This window comes from Nelumbo lutea, chromosome 8 (assembly GCF_056320005.1).
Source record: "Nelumbo lutea isolate HS-2025 chromosome 8, American lotus-T2T, whole genome shotgun sequence".
In the NCBI taxonomy this organism is placed as follows: Eukaryota; Viridiplantae; Streptophyta; class Magnoliopsida; order Proteales; family Nelumbonaceae; genus Nelumbo; species Nelumbo lutea.
Window position 1 is genome coordinate 26,140,915 of NC_142691.1, and position 18,330 is coordinate 26,159,244.

The window sequence follows — 18,330 nt, forward strand, 5'->3', positions numbered from 1 at the left end:
AAAAGGACACAAAATAGATGACAGGAGTTACCGATAGATAGAACGAGCCATTGGAACCTTGTTCTCCGTTGGTTCTGGAAGCCCAGTAAGGATTGTTGTCGTCCTTAGGTTTACGAACAAGGTTCCCGTTGTTCTGCGTCTTCCTTTCAGTCGAGTAATCTGTGTTTCCTGCAAAAGTCTTTTTTAATTCCCGTGAGATCAGCGAGAGACGTTGAAAGGTGGTGATGAACGAATGAAGGCTCGGGGCACACATAGACTCTCTTTCTGATCTCTTTGCTGGTTCTCTGCCTTAGCTTCCACGGAAGAATATGGCCTCTCCTGTGAAACTGAAGGTTCTGATCTCTCTGAAAACCCTTGTTGCAGATCTTGCCCACAAATCTGTTGGTTGCCAATAGAGTTTTAGGGGATAAAGCAATCACTTCAGGATCTGGGTCTGAAACAATAAAATAAAAGACACATATAGGGAGATTAATTAGAATCAGCTGCAAGAAATCCAACACAATATTAACGAAAATGGAGAACAAGGGGGGACATTACCTGAGTTTCTGGGGAGACTTATCTTCTTCTTGATCTTCTGTTGTTGCGGCTGCTGAAAAATGGCAGAGAACATAGGTTTCAAGCTACTTAAGTCCTGAACTCTAGTACCAGAAGAGACACTAGCTTCCTCAGACAAGGAGGTTGAATTGGACATGGTTGCAGGCAACATGCCTGTGAATAAAACTCCAAGCAAAGTGAGATCTCTTTCTCTATACTGGATTTCTTTCAACACTTCGCCCTTCTTGCTTGACGGTTGATCGACTACTTTACAAATGAATGAAACAACAAAAAAAAAAAAAAAAGAAAAAATAACAACGAAATAGAAACCCCCAGCTTGTTATACAACACAATACAGCCTAAATGAAGCACAGGTGGCTGTGATATCTAGACACAAAAAGGCATTAGTGGCCAAAGAAAACCTCTTAATTCAGATTTTTTTTTTAATTTAGACTTTTATATTTCTTGCATCTCCAAGTCTGACGTAAAGCGTGAGTGTCAAGCATGGGCCATGGTGGCGGTTACGGTGGCGAACTGAGAACATCACCCCTGCTGTAGGCTATGGTGGTGGCTAGCGGCGAGTACTTTTGGTTCTGTTTCATTTTCTTGAGAAAGAAGATGATGAACAATGTATTTTATTTTTAAGGGTAATTTAGACATTTTAAAAATTCTCAAATCACATACATAACTGACTATCCATTAATGGTAGGTACTAGATTGTCGAATTTCAAAGTTCGAATACTAGATTATCGCATTTTAAAATTTGAGTACTAAATTGGCACTCCACCAAAAGTATAAGGTACCTATTGGGAATTTTCCCTATTTTCAATTATTATCCATTAAATAAATATTTTGATAACTATAAAAATAAAAATTGTTTCAATATATAATACTACGAGTCTAGAACTAGTGTACCACCATGGCCACCAACGGAATACTATTTCAAGTGGTTGGATCTTAGTGGTAGAATCTTGTCTCACCGGTGGGACGACTCGGAAAAATAGTTTGGGTTATGGGACACCACTTCAATGGTCTGGGTTATAAAAGTCATCTTGCCTATAACAATTCAAGCTCTTTACGAGCAATTCAAGCTCGACTCAGTTTCAACTTAGCCACGAGCCGAGTTCTAATAGCTACATAATAATAACAATAAAAACAATAATAATAATAATAATAATAATAATAATAATAATAAAATTATATAAAATAATATATATGATAAAAATATTATATATAATATTTTTATTTCTATATATAATAATAACTAATTATTATAATTCTTAATTTTTAAATATCAAATAAAAAATATTTTTTATATATAACATTTTTTTTATTTTGATAAAACATTTTTCTCAAATCGAGCTTGAGCCGAAACAATCTTAATCTTAGGAACTTTTGACTTGAGCCGACCTCAAGCTCAAGGTTCTAGCTATTCAAGCGCGGCTCAGCTCGAATCCACCCCTGCTTGGAGTTAATAATTAGTTTACTGCCAAATGGACATTAAGATCAACGAGAATTTGAAATTATTAGTATTTCCCATCCCACCTCAATTGCTTTGTAACTTGGATAAATAGCTTTAAAGTTGAATAACCCCTCCAAACAAGAACCTTTAACTTCCACAATATTCTTAGATTGAGAACTTGAGATGAACACCACGTGTATGGCAAAAGTCCCATATTGGTAAAGCATAAGAAGTTCTTGTTCCTTATTAGATCCATCAGTCCATTAGATGTTGCCGAGCTTGGTAGCGCAAGCTTGTAACTCAATCGAGGGCACCAAGGTGATTGAACGTTGGTCCGATTCTTACAAGCAGGTGCAGTCGGAGCTAATTTGCTGGCACGCCCATTCCAAGTAGGGTGTTGAACCATGTGACTTGAACAAAAGCTTGGGTCATATGGCTCTTAGAGTGGAGGGCACCGCGTCAGGCTGGCTTCACAGAGCAGCGAAAACCTCCCGCTCCTATCAGTGGAAGGACAACGAGCTAGTGCATCCCTGTCCCAACAATTGCCCTAAGAGTCGAGCCTAATCGGACAATCACCTTTTGCTTTCTTTTTTTATTTTTTCACAGTAAGTCTGTAACAACTACTGGATTCATTCAAGGGAAGAGATTTGGGTTTTTATGGAATCTTGTAGATCAATTTTAATTTCCCTTTTCTTTCTCAATTTGCTTAGCTACCCCGATAGTTCTATGCGTCCATGAACCACTAAGGAAGGCGCGCAGCTGAATAGTTTTTTAACTGTCCATTCTTGTGTCCTTCCATTCTTTGGAATTTGTCTAAAAATCAACCTAACATGCATGGCTTCAGTTTTCACGAAATGGCATTTAGAAGGATGCTTATAAGAGCTTGAGAGCGGTTGGAAAATTAAAAAAAAAAATTCCAAATTGAACCTGGAGATAGAAAGGTGGGTCGGATTTAGCTTATTGTGCCTGATAATTAAGGTGGCATTTCATAACACTTTTTAGATCTTCAAAGTTTGAAAATGTTACTTTTCAGACTGCCATATGTGTTTGTGTTTAAGTCTGAAAGTATGATCCGAAATGTATTTTCAGATCAGAAATTCTAAGACCATAGACCAACATTTCACACACTTAGGCACTTTTTAGACCTAGCGCAAAGTCCAAAATTCCCATGAATAATTTTGAAATGACAAGGCATGCCCCTGTTTTAAACCCAAAATTATCTCATTTGAGTTCTTCCTCTTGAACGATATCAGGACTTGCCACACTGCACTTTGAATCCAAGGTTTCACAAAGTAGAAAATCATCTGCGGTATCTGATTTTCTTGCCATTCTGCACTTTCAATTCTTCAATCCAATTTCACACTCCCTCATTTCCAACGTTTTTCGTTCCTTTAGTTCCGATTTTCAAATATAAGGCACAAAATCAGTTGGTTTAATCTCTGCTGCCATGAATATCTTTCAACTTGTAGGAGAGAGACACATTTGTTTAGTATTCTAGTGCTGCTTTTCAAAATCTACTCCCCCAAATCATGTTCAAGTGGTGCAAATTTCTCCATTTGGACTAGAGAAAATTTTTCCCAAAGTGAAATCCCTTAATGTTTTCTAGGACTTTTGTTAAGTTGATTTAGGTAGTAGAGATGTATTCTTATTCTTCCTATATCTTAGTTGTTGCAATTAGGGATTTTTCTTAAGACGTAGGAGCTGTACGTAACAGTGTTCTTGGCTTGGTAAATGGATCTCTTCACAACTTCATGCTCAAGAACAGAAGTGATGGAAATTCTGTTATGGACACGCCGCCTGACAGCACATTGCGGCACAGCCACAGGCAGCGGCACGCACAGCAGGCCGCGCAGCAACATGCACCGCCCGACAGCGCCGCATAGCAGCACGTACCACCTGGCAGCGCGCAGCATGCACCGCCCGGCAGCGCCGCACAGCAGCACGTACCGCCTGGCAGCGCATAGCACACACCACGGATTAATGAAAAGGCATTGAATTTTTGATCAAGAGAAGAGCTTAGGAGAGTTAGGGTGATCTCTTGGACAAATCACCCCCTAGTTCACCACAATAGGGTCAGCACGCAAAGGGAAGGGCAAGGGAAGGCTAGGAGTTTTCCCCGTGGACCGCCCTATGACGAGATCCTATGCACGGGCCCATAACATTTTGGTATCAGAGCCTAGCATCATGGGTGACAAGGAGCAGTTATCATCCAAGGTCCATGAACTTGAACACCGACTCGTGGAAAATCACGCAGAAGTAAGAGAGGTCAAGGAGGATGTCAGGGAACTTCGGCGCCTACTAGAGTTATACTTCACCACCAAAGAAAGGAGTCCTGAAGAGGCGGCCACCAACCACAGTTGCCGCCTAGAATGGGCCGAAGGCTCCGACGAACAACAAGACACCACCCCAGCTGCAGCGGTCATACCCAAATACAGCCATCTAGAGTTTCCCTCCTACAGCGGTAGCGGTGACCCACTGGGATGGTTGTACCACTGTGAGCAATTCTTCCGTAATCAGTGCACGGAGGAGAAGGACAAGGTCAACCTGGCCGCATTTCACCTAACTGAAGAAGCGGAGCTCTGGTTCTACCGAGTAGAGCAGGAAGAACCAGGTCTTAGTTGGGAGCAGTTCAAGTCGTACTGCCTCCTTCGATTTGGACCCCCATTAACAAGCAACCCCTTGGGGGAACTCATTAACCTCAAGCAGACAGAGACCGTAGCAGAATATCAGCGGTAGTTTCAGACCCTTCTCGCCAGAGCCTCTTCAGTACGCCTAGACCAGTAGGTGGATATGTTCACAGCTGGCCTATCCGAACCTCTATGAGTTGATGTAGAGATGCAGAGCCCGCCTAACCTGGTCACAACAATGAATTTAGCCCGAGCCTTTGAGCGCAAACTGTAGATTAGTAGAGGGTCGTCCAGCATGGGATGCCCAGCAACGACTTGGACAAACCCGAAGCCTACTGAAGGAGGATCTTCGCTGGTAGCCAACAAGGAACCACGACCTTTCACCTATAACCCTCCCCGATCTGCAACTAGCATAGGGAGTAGCACGATGACACCTCCCATCAGACGCCTATCCAGAGCCGAGATGGCAGAATGCCGAGCCAAGGGCCAATGCTTCAACTGTGACAAATTATACTCTGCCGACCACCGCTACAAGCGGTTGTTCTGCCTCCTGGTAGACGAACTAGAGGAGGTAGAAGAGGAGCAAACAACTCTAAAACCCGAGATCTCCCTTCACGCCATCACCAGAATACAAAACTCTCAAACCATGCAGTTGTAGGCCCAAGTAGCAGGAAAATAGGTACGGGTTCTGGTGGACTCAGGGAGCACACATAATTTCATCAACAAGCAGGCAGCACTCCAATTGAAATTACCGGTGGAAGATAGACCACGGCTTCAGGTAGCCGTAGAAAATGGGGAGAGAATTCACAGCCTAGGGATCTACCGAAACATCCAAATACAGGTGTATTCTGAACCACTCCTCGCTGATCTGTTTGTATTGCCCCTAGATGAGTTTGATATAGTATTGGGAGTCAAGTGGCTCATCACCCTCGGCCATATCCTATGGGACTTCAGTGCCTTGACCATGACGTTTAACCTACATGGAAAACAAGTCACTTGGAAAGGGACCAAGATGAGAGCTAAAAGACCACAAGTACATACTCTCCATGGTGACGCCTTGCACACTGCTGAGATGGAGAAAATTCTGGCCGATTTTTCAGATGTATTCTCAGAACCCAAGGGCCTTCCCCCTGTCCGATCGTGTGACCATCAGATACCATTAATGCCAGGGACTGGACTTGTGGTCGTTTGGCCATACCGCTACCCACACCTTTAGAAGAATGAGATAGAGAACCAGTGTACAGAAATGCTGAAGTAGGGTATTATCCGCCCAAGCCACTCCCCATTCTCTTCACCAGTCTTGCTGGTGCCAAAACAAGACAGCACCTGGAGGTTCTGTGTAGATTATTGGGAGCTCAACAACAGGACCGTCAAGGACAAGTTTCCGATCCCTGTGGTGGACGAACTGCTAGATGAGCTCCACGGGTCTCGATATTTCTCTAAGCTGGACCTCAGGTCAGACTACTTCCAGGTTCGAATGGCCCCAAAAGATGTGAAGAAAACAGCCTTCCGAACGCATCATGGCCACTTTGAATTCTTGGTAATGCCTTTTGGTCTCACAAACGCTCCATCCACATTTCAAGCCTTGATGAACGAGGTATTTAGACCCCACCTCCGCAAGTTTGTCCTAGTATTTTTTGACGACATCCTGACTTACAGTGTGTCGTGGGTGGAGCACATTCGTCACCTACGAACAGTTCTGGAGCTGCTTCGCCAACATAAGCTCTTCCTAAAACGAACCAAGTGTTCCTTCGGAGAACAACAGGTCCTTTATCTAGGACATATAATCAACAGGGAAGGAGTCTCACTAGATGACTCCAAGATTCAGGCCATTCGGGAGTGGCCCAAGCCTTAGTCCACTAGGGCTCTCCACGGGTTCTTAGGTCTCACGGGATACTATCGCAAGTTCGTAAGAGACTACGGACTTCTGGCTGCCCCATTAACCAAGTTATTGAAAAAGAATGCGTTCCAATGGGATGAAGCAGCGGATGCCGCCTTCACAAACTTAAGAGAGGCACTTTCCTCTACCCCCGTGCTGCAGCTACCAAACTTTAATCAGGAGTTTACGGTTGAGTGTGGTGCTTCTGGGATAGGCATCGGTGTAGTGCTGCAGCAGTAAGAGCACCCCATAGCCTTTTTTAGCCGCAAGCTAGTAGACCGGCACCTATAGCTACCTGCCTATGAGCGTAAATTAATTGTGCTTGCCAAGGCCGTCCAACACAGGAGGCCATATTTGTGGGGCAAACCTTTCATCGTCAAGACAAACCATTACAAACTCAAGTACCTTCTAGAGCAACGGCTTACTACTCCACCCCAGCAGCATTGGGCAAGTAAATTGCTAGGGCTTAACTTCCACGTAGACCACAAGGCAGGGGCTTCAAATCGGGCTGCCGATGCACTATCTAGGCGTGATGAAGACACGGTTCACCTTTGCGCGATCTCCCAGCCCCGCGTTACCCTATTGGAGAACCTAAGGAGCATACTGCCCCAATCACCAACTTGGAGGGATCGGGTGCAAGAATTACAGGCAGGGACAACCAGCCCAAACTGGTCCATCCATGAGGGACTTGTGCTGTACAAAGGGAGGGTATATCTCCCGATAGATTGCCCATTGATTCCAGCCATCATCGTCACCATCCATAACGCCACCCACGAAGGGGTTCAAAAGACATTGCACCGCGTCCGCGCCGATTTTCATTGGTATGGTATGCGCAGCTCGGTTAGGGATTTCATCAAGAACTGCTCTACATGTTAGCAACAAAAATGGGAGAATTTACACCTGGCTGGCCTCCTGCAGCCCCTCTCACTTCCAACACAGATTTGGGCCAATATCTCCATGGACTTCATTGAAGGCTTGCCTAAAGTCAGAGGGAAATCAGTCGTATTCGTGGTGGTGGACCGCTTCTCCAAGTATGCCCATTTCATCTCGTCGTCCCACCCATACAGTCCAGTCTCTGTGGCCCACGCCTTCTTCACACACATCTTCCGCCTACATGGGCTGCCAGAGTCCATCGTCAGCGATAGGGACTCAATCTTCACTAGCACCTTTTGGAAGGAGTTGTTCCGATTACAGGGCACGACCCTGGCTTTCTCATCCACCTACCACCCACAAACGGACGGACAAATGGAGGTTGTCAACTGGACCATAGAGATGTACCTCCGTTGTTTCGTAGGGGACCAACCACGACACTGGGTGGATTGTCTTCCCTGGGCCGAATATTGCTACAACACGTCCTACCACTCCTCCCTTGGCATGACCCCCTTCCGAGTTGTGTATGGCCGAGACCCTCCCCATCTTTTATCTTATGAACCAGGGTCCACACGGTTGGAAGAAGTAGATCGCAGTCTCCAAGACCGTGATGCCCTCCTGGCCGAAGTCTCCCCACGCTTGCAATAGGCACAATCGCGTATGAAGCAAACCTACGATCCGCATTGACGCGAAGTCACCTTCGAGCCAGGTCAGTTCGTTTGGCTGAAGCTCCAACCGTACTGTCAGCTCTCCCTTAGGTGGCGAGGCCACCCCAAGCTGGGCCCTAGACCACCCCGTGACGAGATCCTACGCGCGGGCCCATAACAAATTCGGAATCGACTTGATTTTACTATTTGGTTTTTTCGATTTGGATTTAACATGCTATATTTTATGTGTTGTCTCTCTTTGGGAAAAAAGCATGATGAACAATAGTGATGGGAAAATCTGGGAAGTAGAAAATCTAGATTGGCAGATTGTGGAACAAACTACTTAGTAAGAAGGAAGGCAGTGAAGTAAATTTCTGTAGTCAGCAACTAATAGATGAAGCCTCTATGGTGGGATCGAATTTTCCACCAACAAAAGTCGAAGAATTGATTAATTATAACGCCATAACCTTCTAACAACACTTAAGAGCAATGTTTTAAGGAAACAAGTAAAACGGAACCGATTGCCTAATTGATTTCCAAGCCACACGGCCCGACCATCTAAGGAAACAGTGGCTATGACAACAACATCAATATTTATCTTAATTATATCCGTTGGAGGAGGTTTACACCATGAATGATGCTCTATAGGAATAGAGGCTTGAGGAACACTATAGGGAAATGGGGCTATAACTATGGTACTTTAGCTGCAGTCAAAAAAGTGTAGCTAAAACATGCGATATAACCACGGAAAATTTGATGTCCATGGCAAAAAGTTAAGCTTTAGCTACGAACAATTTGTTCATGGTTAAAGTTATTCTGTACATGGCTAAAAGATATTTATAGCCATGGTTATAATATATCTGTGGTTATAAGTTACAAAAAATAGAAGTTGAGCTTTAGCTATGGACAATTTGTCCGTGGCAAAAAGTTGAACTTTAGTTACGTGTAATTTTTCTGTGGTTAAAAGTTATTATGTCCGTGGATAAAAGATATTTATAACCATCGTTATAATGTATCCATAGCTATAAGTTGCAAAAGCAAAAGTTGAGCTTTAACTACGGACACTTTGTTTGTGGTTAAAAGTTATTCTGTCTGTGGCTAAAATATATTTAAAGCTATGGTTATAATGTGTTCATGGCTATAAGTTACGAAAGAAGAAGTTGAGCTTTAGCTACGGACAATTTGTCCATGGTTAAAAGTTATTATGTCCGTGGCTAAAGAGCTATTTATCACTATAGCCACGAATAACTATAATTTCAAGGCTATAGTTACGAAGTAAATCATCTTTAGCTACAATCATTTTATTCCTAGCTCATAAATAATAATCATATAATATTAATTTTCAATATTTACTATTTATTAATTAATTTTTTACAGTAAATTAATAATTAATAATTTATTAAAGTAAATGAAAATAATTAAAATCATTAGCTCATTACTATTGCATAACAATAATAATTAATGATTTCCCTTTAATAATAATTAATCTAGAAAATAAATTAATAATAATATCATAAGTATATTAATAAAAAGAAAATAATTTCGAAAACAGAAATCAATAAGTAATAATTATTATTTGATTAATTAAAACTAATCATCAGAAATTAGTTTAATTATTTAAGTAAATTAATAATTATCATAAAATAAGAAACTAAAAATGAAAACCACTAATAGTAAATTAATTAATTACCCATGAATGAAAAAAATATTGATAATTAAACTACAAACGTTTGCCGGGAGTCGAACCTGGGTCTACAAATTAATGAAAAAAATATTGATAATTAAATTACCCATGAATGAGAAAACATTAATTATCTACAAATTAAAGAATAACATTAGAATGCGTTTGCCGGTAGTCAAACCCGGGTCTATTGCTTGGAAGGAAATTATCCTAACCGTTGGACTACAAACGCTTTGTTGATTTCATGAACTAGTCACACATAATCCTGAATTTTGGAATTCTAACCAATTCTTATAAACTAGGTTATAGGTTCTTCCTTAGAACCGAATAAAACCCATGGAATTTTGACCAATTCTTATAAGGTAGGTTATAGGTTCTGCCTTGAAACCGAATCCATGCGTACCCTTAATCTCAAGTCTCTACTACAAATATGGATGTCTTTATGGTATTTACTTCTATTTTTTGAATTATTAGTCATTAAATAAAAATTTTGATAACTATTAAAATAAAAATTATTTCAATATATAATACTAGGAGTCTAGAACAAGTGTACCACCATGGCCACCAATGGAATATTATTTCAGGTGGTTGGGTCTTAGTGGTAGAATCTTGGGTGACTAGTGGGATTACCCGGAAAAATAGTTTGGGTTATGGGATACCACTTCAATGGTGCGGGTTATAAAAGTCATCTTGCCTATAACAATTCACTAAGTCTTGGATTTAGGAGTGGCCATGAGTCAAGCTCTTTATGAGCAATTCAAATTCGACTCAGTTTCAACCGAGCTTCGAACCAAACTCAAATAGCTACATACTTACATATATACAAATAATAATAATAATAATAATAATAATAATAATAATAATAATAATAATAATAATAAAAATAATAATAATAATTGATGAAGGGTGATTTGGCCTAACCTAGTAAACAGAGGACACGTGGACGCGACCTGTCAATTAGACTGTGAGTCAGCACTTACCGCTATCTTAGCACCACTTTTCACCTTGGTGGGCCAAGCCACCTCGGGCGTCTCAGGCACCTCGGCAATGACCAATGTATGGGTAGCTCGGGATTGCCTAACTCACCGAGGTAACACATCAGACTTCTAGAATCATGCCAGCTATCTCCGATTTCATCAGGATCATGCCGCACAACCGTAGGAATTATCCACATCACGCCCGGATTAGATGGACATGATAGGCCTTACTGGCTAGCACACTATCCATTAGCTTGGGTCGTATGGCACTTAGAGTGGAGGGCACCACATCAGGCTGGCTTCACAGAGCGACGAAAACCTCCCGCTCCTACAATTGGAAGGACAACGAGCCAGTGCTACCCTGTCCCAATAACTTCCCTAAGAGTCAAGCCCAATCGGACAAACACCTTTGGCTTTCTTTTTTTTACTGTAAGTCTGTAACAACTCCTGGATTCATTCAAGGGAAGAGATTATGTTCTTTGATTCTTGGGTTTCATTCTCTCTCTAGATCTTTGATGGGTTTTTATGGAATCTTGTGGATCAATTTTAATTTCTCTTTTCCTTCTCAATTTTCTTTGCTACTTCTATAGTTCTATGCGTCCATGAACCACTAAGGAAGGCGCATGGCTGAATAGTTTTTTAACTATCCATGGTGTCCTTCCATTCTTTGGAATTTGTCTAAAACATAATACAATAACTCTTAAAAGACCGAAAGGAAGAGAAAACAAATGGAAAAAATTGTTCATTAAAAATGGGTAGGAGAGAAATACAAGCAAATCGAACTTTCCTTGCAGAATGTTGCTCTACTATTTTCACTACTACTTTTCAAGTTTTCTTCAGCTTTCCTGGCAAGAATCACTAGGTTTGGTTGTTTCATCATATGATATATGATATTATGGAAACCTACAAATGGAAACATTTTGCCTTTCATTGTTTGAATTTAAAAGTGATCAAAATGAAGGAAATCTTAATTTGCTAAAGGTATGTGATGATATCATTATTGTTAGACAGTTTTGTATGCCCTTAGCTTCAATCAAAATTGATGTACTTTATGAGTTTATTGTAAATGAATAAAAGTGCATATTTGATTCATGTTCCCTTGGTATGTTTCTGTGTAATATCCTTAAACTGGACACTTGTTGAGACTCATGTTAGTTTAGAATGTTCACAGCCAGTGGGTCGGTCTGGGGAGACCTATCCTGACAAGGCTGTCACTGTGGTGCCACCAAGTCGGTTGGCGTGGCTTGTCTCAGCTACCGGGTTGAGACCCTAGGCACATACAGTGTGGGATTAATTGAATCTTTGAACTGGACCAGATTTCTATTATTGCCCTGGACCTTGGAGATTGATGGGCAAAACTGGAAAGTTACACCCGACCCCTAAACTCGATTATGATACTGCACTAGGTGTCGGATCGGGTTGTCTTTGATGTACCAATCAGTGAGATCCTTAGCGGGGGTCAAAACCTGGGTATGTTGGGACAATCTGAGAATTCATCTGAGTGGGTGATCATAGTGACAGGATCAGCCCCTTTGTCAGACAAAGGTAATGATCAGGGATGCACTCTCAATGTTGGAAACCAAGACTGCCGGCAGCCGATTTTAACCGTTGAGATTTGTTTTGCAAAGTATATTTTATATGAGATATAAAAGTATATATATTATGGTTTCTAAAATGTTTGCAAAAAGGTTTTAATTCCCGGGATCCATATAAGTGGAGAGTGCAACACTGTTCCTTGCAGCCGAGGGAGAGGTCCTCTCTTGTCGGGCAGTGTATGATCATTAAGGGCTGAGAGGTTAAGTGTAAGACCATTGAGGATAATACCTAATGGGCTAATCTTGCATCTGCCCACAGTCCCTGGGTGTTACAAGGTGGCTTGGCCTATGGACCACTTAGGGTAAGTGCTGGGCCCATAGAGCCCATTTGATGGGTTTCAAGGGGTGCACTGTCTTTAACAGTGTATTCGACCAATCCTTGTAACAAAGGCTGGGCCGAACCCATGTGGCTGATGTGTAGATCAATGATTGGGTCCCACGCCATACAAGGAAGCCCAACTGGGCAGTAGTTAGGAAGGTTAAGTGAGCACATAAGCTTAATGAGCCTAAAGCCCATTTCGAATTGGGTTATTTTTTTAGTTAATTAAAGGGGCGAATTCTGAGATGGATTAGCAGATAGGATAGGGTCTTAATCTTATCAACTCAGAGAGTCCAGATCTGAATGTGATTCAGATCTAGAAACATCCTAATAGGATTAGGAGAAAGCTAATCTAATCTGCAGATAAGATAAGAGTTTATCCTTATCACTAGAAGAGAAGGCTAATCCAAATATGATTTGGATAAGCAGCTCCTAATGGGATTAGGAGCTGATCTTTTAAGTTAACAAAAGGAAGGAGGGGGCGGCAGCCTTGAACATACATACATCAGATCCTCTTTAGTGCTGAAATCAAGAAGAGAGAATTCTACACCCTGCGAATACTCTCTTGCCGCCTCCCTGTTCTTGCCGCCCTATTTGCCAGTTCGATCTCCATTTGTGGGAGAAGTCAAGATTGGATCTTGACATTAGTTCTTTGAGAAATGATTGAAAAGGAAGCTGAGCTCTCATACCATTCTACTGATTCTTGCGAAGGACAGAGTTCTTGGGGAAGAACACTGCTGATTCTACTCCATCCTGCACTGCGCCATCTTCAGTGGGAGCAGTCTTTGGATCCTTCCTTGGGCGTGAACACCTTCGTTGGGAGATATTACTTCTCCATATCAGGTATAATTCTCTCCTCTTCCTTTTGATTCAGATCTGGTTCAGTTTAAGGTTCAAGAATGATCCTTGAAAATATGATTTTCTAAATAGGGAATGTGATTCCCAGTTGAAGGGAGAGAAAAATTTTTGAAATTCGCCCCCTTATTCCGCAATCTTTGGGTGTCCATGGGATGGATCTCTCATCCCTTCAGTGGTTTCAGAGCCAGGGTTCAAATCTTGAACAATTCTGTTTCAGATCTGAACCTGCGCAATTAGGGAGAAGGCGTTCTACCCAATTTGCGCAGATATGGTTTTTGGGAAATTTGTTCCCAAAATAGATGGGAAAATAATCTGAAATTAATTTTAAATAAATCTTTTATTATTTAGAATTGTTCTTTATAATTTTCTTGATTTATGGGCTGTTCGTACAAGAGGAGATCGAATTCTTGGTTTGCGCAGGGAACCTGCGATTTTGCAGTTCTTGAATTATTTTTGGGTCTGTAAATAATTTTTTTTTATTTTCTAGGCTCAATGTATAGGTATTCGATCTAATGTAATTATTAATACAAATAAGATTTCTATTTATATTTATTTTGGATCGAAGATGGCGGCGCAGAAAAAGAGATTTTGCAGAGAAGGAGATTTCGCAGATGAGAGAAACGCTATCTGCGATTTGCAGTTTATGAAACTGCATTCTGCGATCTAACCTTTGTTTTGCAGGAAAGATTGTGCGAACAGCCCTGATTGACTGATTCTTGTTTTTTCTTTTATCAGTATTTAATTTCAGATTATTTTCTTGAACTAAGGATTTAATTAAAAATCAAGCCCTAGACCCATTCGAACCGAGATTGGTTCAAACTGTTTGGACCAATTCTAGGGTTTAATCAAGGCTGAAAGTCAGCCCTAATTTCCCACTAATGGGCATAAGGATTGATATTTAATTAAATGGTTAATTTGGCCCAGCCTGTAAAGGCCCAGTTTTAAATAGTTAAAACTACAAAAGCCCATTTTAAAGGATAAAACTATATGGGCCAAACTGGGTAACCCTAATTCAGCCCATATACCTAGATAATATTAATAGTTAATATTATGGAATTTTAATGGGCTTCCAACGGGCCTTACAGATAATTAATTGATTGGATCAATTTATCCCTGCATGAGATGTATGGATGTGTGATGTGCTGCGTACATGGGCCGAAAGTACTTGGCCCATGCTCACTTGACAGTGGCTCTTGCGGACACCATGGCTGAATGCACATCATTGCCATGGTGTCCTTTTTGGTCATTGGATGACTTCCCTCAGTGGTGGGCCCCACACCTCATCAAGATGTTATGTGCGAAACCCTAGTTGATTCAAGGCCCACCGAAATCTGGCTTTATGAAAGTCAGTGGGAGCCACTTTGGTTTGCCCTAAATCAAACTAGGGCATAATTTTGTTCCCTCCAGCTAATATGAGTGCATGTGATAGGAAGATTCATATGATGAACTCTCTAAAGGCCTTCCATCATTAGCATGAGGATGGGTCCTTCAGTAATGAGGAAACGCACCAGAAAATGGCCTATCCATTTGCTGTTGGACTTGTCTGAGTGTTTCATAAGATGATAGGGGCATCATAGACCGATGTGGGAGGGGCTTCACCAGAAAATGGGAACTCTCTCACGGTACCTTGGCGTTCACGAATATGATGGGTAAGCACTCACTGGACAGAAAGGTTTACCTGAAAACGGCTATGAACCTTGTCTGATAGCGGCAGTTCGATCAGATTGAACTTGCCAAAGACATATTGGACAGTCTCAGGAAAATGTATGAAGAGTAGAATCGTTCTACTCGACAAAAGGTCTTGAAACAGTTCATGACCGCACAAATGTCCAAGGGTCAACAAGTTCACGACTATTGTCTTCGGATGACGGGATACATCAACGAACTGGAGGCTCTTGGATCCGGGCTGGACCTTGCAACCCAGATAGATGCTATCCTTAACTCTTTGCCTCCTTCCTTTAATCCGTTCATCATGAACTAGAACATGAACAAGCTGAATGTCAACTTACAAGAGCTCAGCAATATGTTACAAAGAGTTGAAGAACTGATTAGAAAGGATGAGCCTGTAGCCATGCTTGTTGAAGCTGGCAAGACAGGCAAGAGAAAGAGGAAGGCAAAGAAGCCTCAGAAGAAAGCCACTAAGAGCAAGAAGCAGAAGAAAGACAAAGCATCGGATGCCTGTCACTTCTGCAAGAAGACCGGCCACTGGAAAAGGAACTGTCCTGCCTACCTGGAATCCAAGAAAGGTAACTTCGAAACTTGTGTTATAGAAACCAATTTGTTGGTAGCTTTTGCGTCTTGGTGTATTGACTCCGGGGCTTCAACTCATGCTTGTAACTCACTGCAGGGGTTCAAGGTAAGCAGAAGGCTGAGTGAAGGAGAAGTCACACTCTACTTGGGGACTACTGCAACTGTTGTAGCCGTGGCCATAGGAACCGTGGAGTTAATTTTTAGAGAAGGAACAATTGTACTGAAAGACTGTCTTTATGTGCAAAATTTAAGGAGAAATTTGATTTCTGTTTCAAAACTGTGTGCAGATGGTTATTCTGACTTCTTTAGTAATACGATTACTATTAAAAGAAACAACAGATTCATCACATACGGGGAACCTTGATTAAACCTCCTAATGGGATTAGGAGAAAGCTAATCTAATCTCCAGATAAGATAAGGTTTTATCCTTATCACTAGAAGAGAAGACTGATCCAGATATGATTTGGATAAGTAACTCCTAATGAGATTAGGAGCTGATCTTTTAAGTTAACAAAAAGAACGAGGGGGCGGTAGCCTTTAGGAGATATACATCAGATCCTCTTTAGTGCTGAAATCAAGAAGAGAGAATTCTGCACCCTGCGAATACTCTCTTGCCGCCTCCCTATTCTTGCCGCCCTGTTTGCCAGTTCGATCTCCAGTCATGGGAGAAGTCAAGATTGGATCTTGACATCAGTTCTTTGAGAAAGGATTGAAAAGGAATCTGTGCTCACGTACCATTCTACCGATTCTTACGAAGGACAGAGTTATTGGGGAAGAACACTACTGATTCTACTCCATCCTGCACTGCGCCATCTTCAGTGGGAGCAGTCTTTGGATCCTTCCTTGGGTGTGAACACCTTCGTTGGGAGATATTACTTCTCCGTATTAGGTATAATTCTCTCCTATTCCTTTTGGTTCAGATCTGGTTTAGTTTAAGGTTCAAGAATGATCCTTGAAAATATGATTTTCTAAATAGGGAATGTGATTCCCAGTTGAAGGGAGAGAAAAATTTTTGAAATTCACCCCCCTTATTCCGCAATCTTTGGGCGTCCACGGGATGGATCTCTCATCCCTTCAGTTCATTCCCTTACCGTTAACTTTCCGTCACACTCAGTCGCATAACATCACATGACCAATATGTTTTTTTCTAAACTTCTGAAAATACCCTTTCGAATCTCTCTCTCCTTACCTCCTTCTCCACATAGCAGACTATTCTATCAGAGATTAACTGAAAAATCTTAGATCTGGTACATAGGCTACATGATCCTTTGGCAGTCAGATCCGGTCCAAATATCATATCTGAGTATCTCTTAAACTCCATGTCATTTCCCTCAACAGTGCTTAGCTCCTCTAGGACCATTATAGACATAGGCACTACCATCACTTGCTTGCCACCATTGGCGGCTCTCCGATCAGCTCTCTGACAAGCAATGTCAGATTGTCCTTCAGTTACCAGCGTTGGTTTGTGGTGCCCAGGATTGTAGTTATAGAGAGGATAGATCTAGTATGTTTAGTTTTTGTCGGGAATGATGGCCAGGCAAAGCAGCCATAGTTGAAAAAACAATAGCAATAGAAATTAGAACCAGCGGCAACAGCACCGACCTTGCTCTCTCTCCCTTGCTCCTCACCACCACCGACCTCATTCCCACCATTTTCCCATTTGTCATGTATTGGAAACATTGGATTCCAAGACCGGCAAGCAACACTCACAGAAGTGAAGGGGAATGCCTCAAGAATTCACTCCACATAGATTTCTCTGAACTAGCCATCCCTGCTGCCTGTCGTATATCTAACAGCTTTCATTCTGCCTCATTCTCATTTTCATTTGTTTTTAGCAAGATCGCTCTTGCTTCTTCAACGGTGGTGTTTTCATTTGTTTCAATAAACCAACAAATACGAAAAATAGACAAATGGGTTCTCTTAGTGTGTCTCCCTGTGTGATGGTTTGAGTTCCAACATCAACTATTACTTCCTCGTCACTGTGAATGAGTGATGAAGGCATCATTAATATTTCTTTTGAAGGGAATTTTCATCCTGAATTGATATTTAATTTAAGAGGGGGGTGCGGCCAGGATGATGGATCTAAGTGGGAAAGGGCTTATGGAATGAGGTGACAACTTCAGGGATGGAGACAAAACGGTGGTGTGTTAAGACATTCTTTTGGTGAAAGAGGAGGAGACTGGGAAGTGGGTGGGAACTGTTAGCGATAGAGAGCGGCATTCTTTCAGTGGAAGAGGAGGAGACGGGGAACTATGAGTGGTGGAAACGATTCAGGCTTTGTCGCTAGACAGGACCCCCGTATACCATCCCATCTCTAGAAAAAAAAAAGATAAAACCCAGAAACAGGAAACTAGATCTGTTTTTGAAACACTCATCAGGCGCCCTCACAGGACGGGACCCCTGTATACAATCCAATCTCTAGAAAAGTAAAAAGACAAAACCCAGAAAAAAGAAACTAGGTCTACTCCCAAACCCTCATCTAGACTCTCATAAGCTCCCCAACAGTGACAACTTTCTTTGACTTAGGTGGATCCATCCCCTACAATGACAAAGAATGGAGATTGGGAATTGCAATAGTCATCTTGAGGAAGGGAAAATTCAAACCGTCTCCGAAACATCATCAGAATTCCT

The 18,330-nt window shown here is 41.7% G+C and overlaps 1 non-coding gene across 1 annotated transcript; it reads left to right on the forward strand.

Moving 5' to 3' along the window:
* Positions 1–2,268: 2,268 nt before the first annotated feature.
* Positions 2,269–2,576, forward strand: LOC148843522 (signal recognition particle RNA). The gene has a single exon (XR_016103994.1).
* The last annotated feature ends 15,754 nt before the right edge of the window (positions 2,577–18,330 follow it).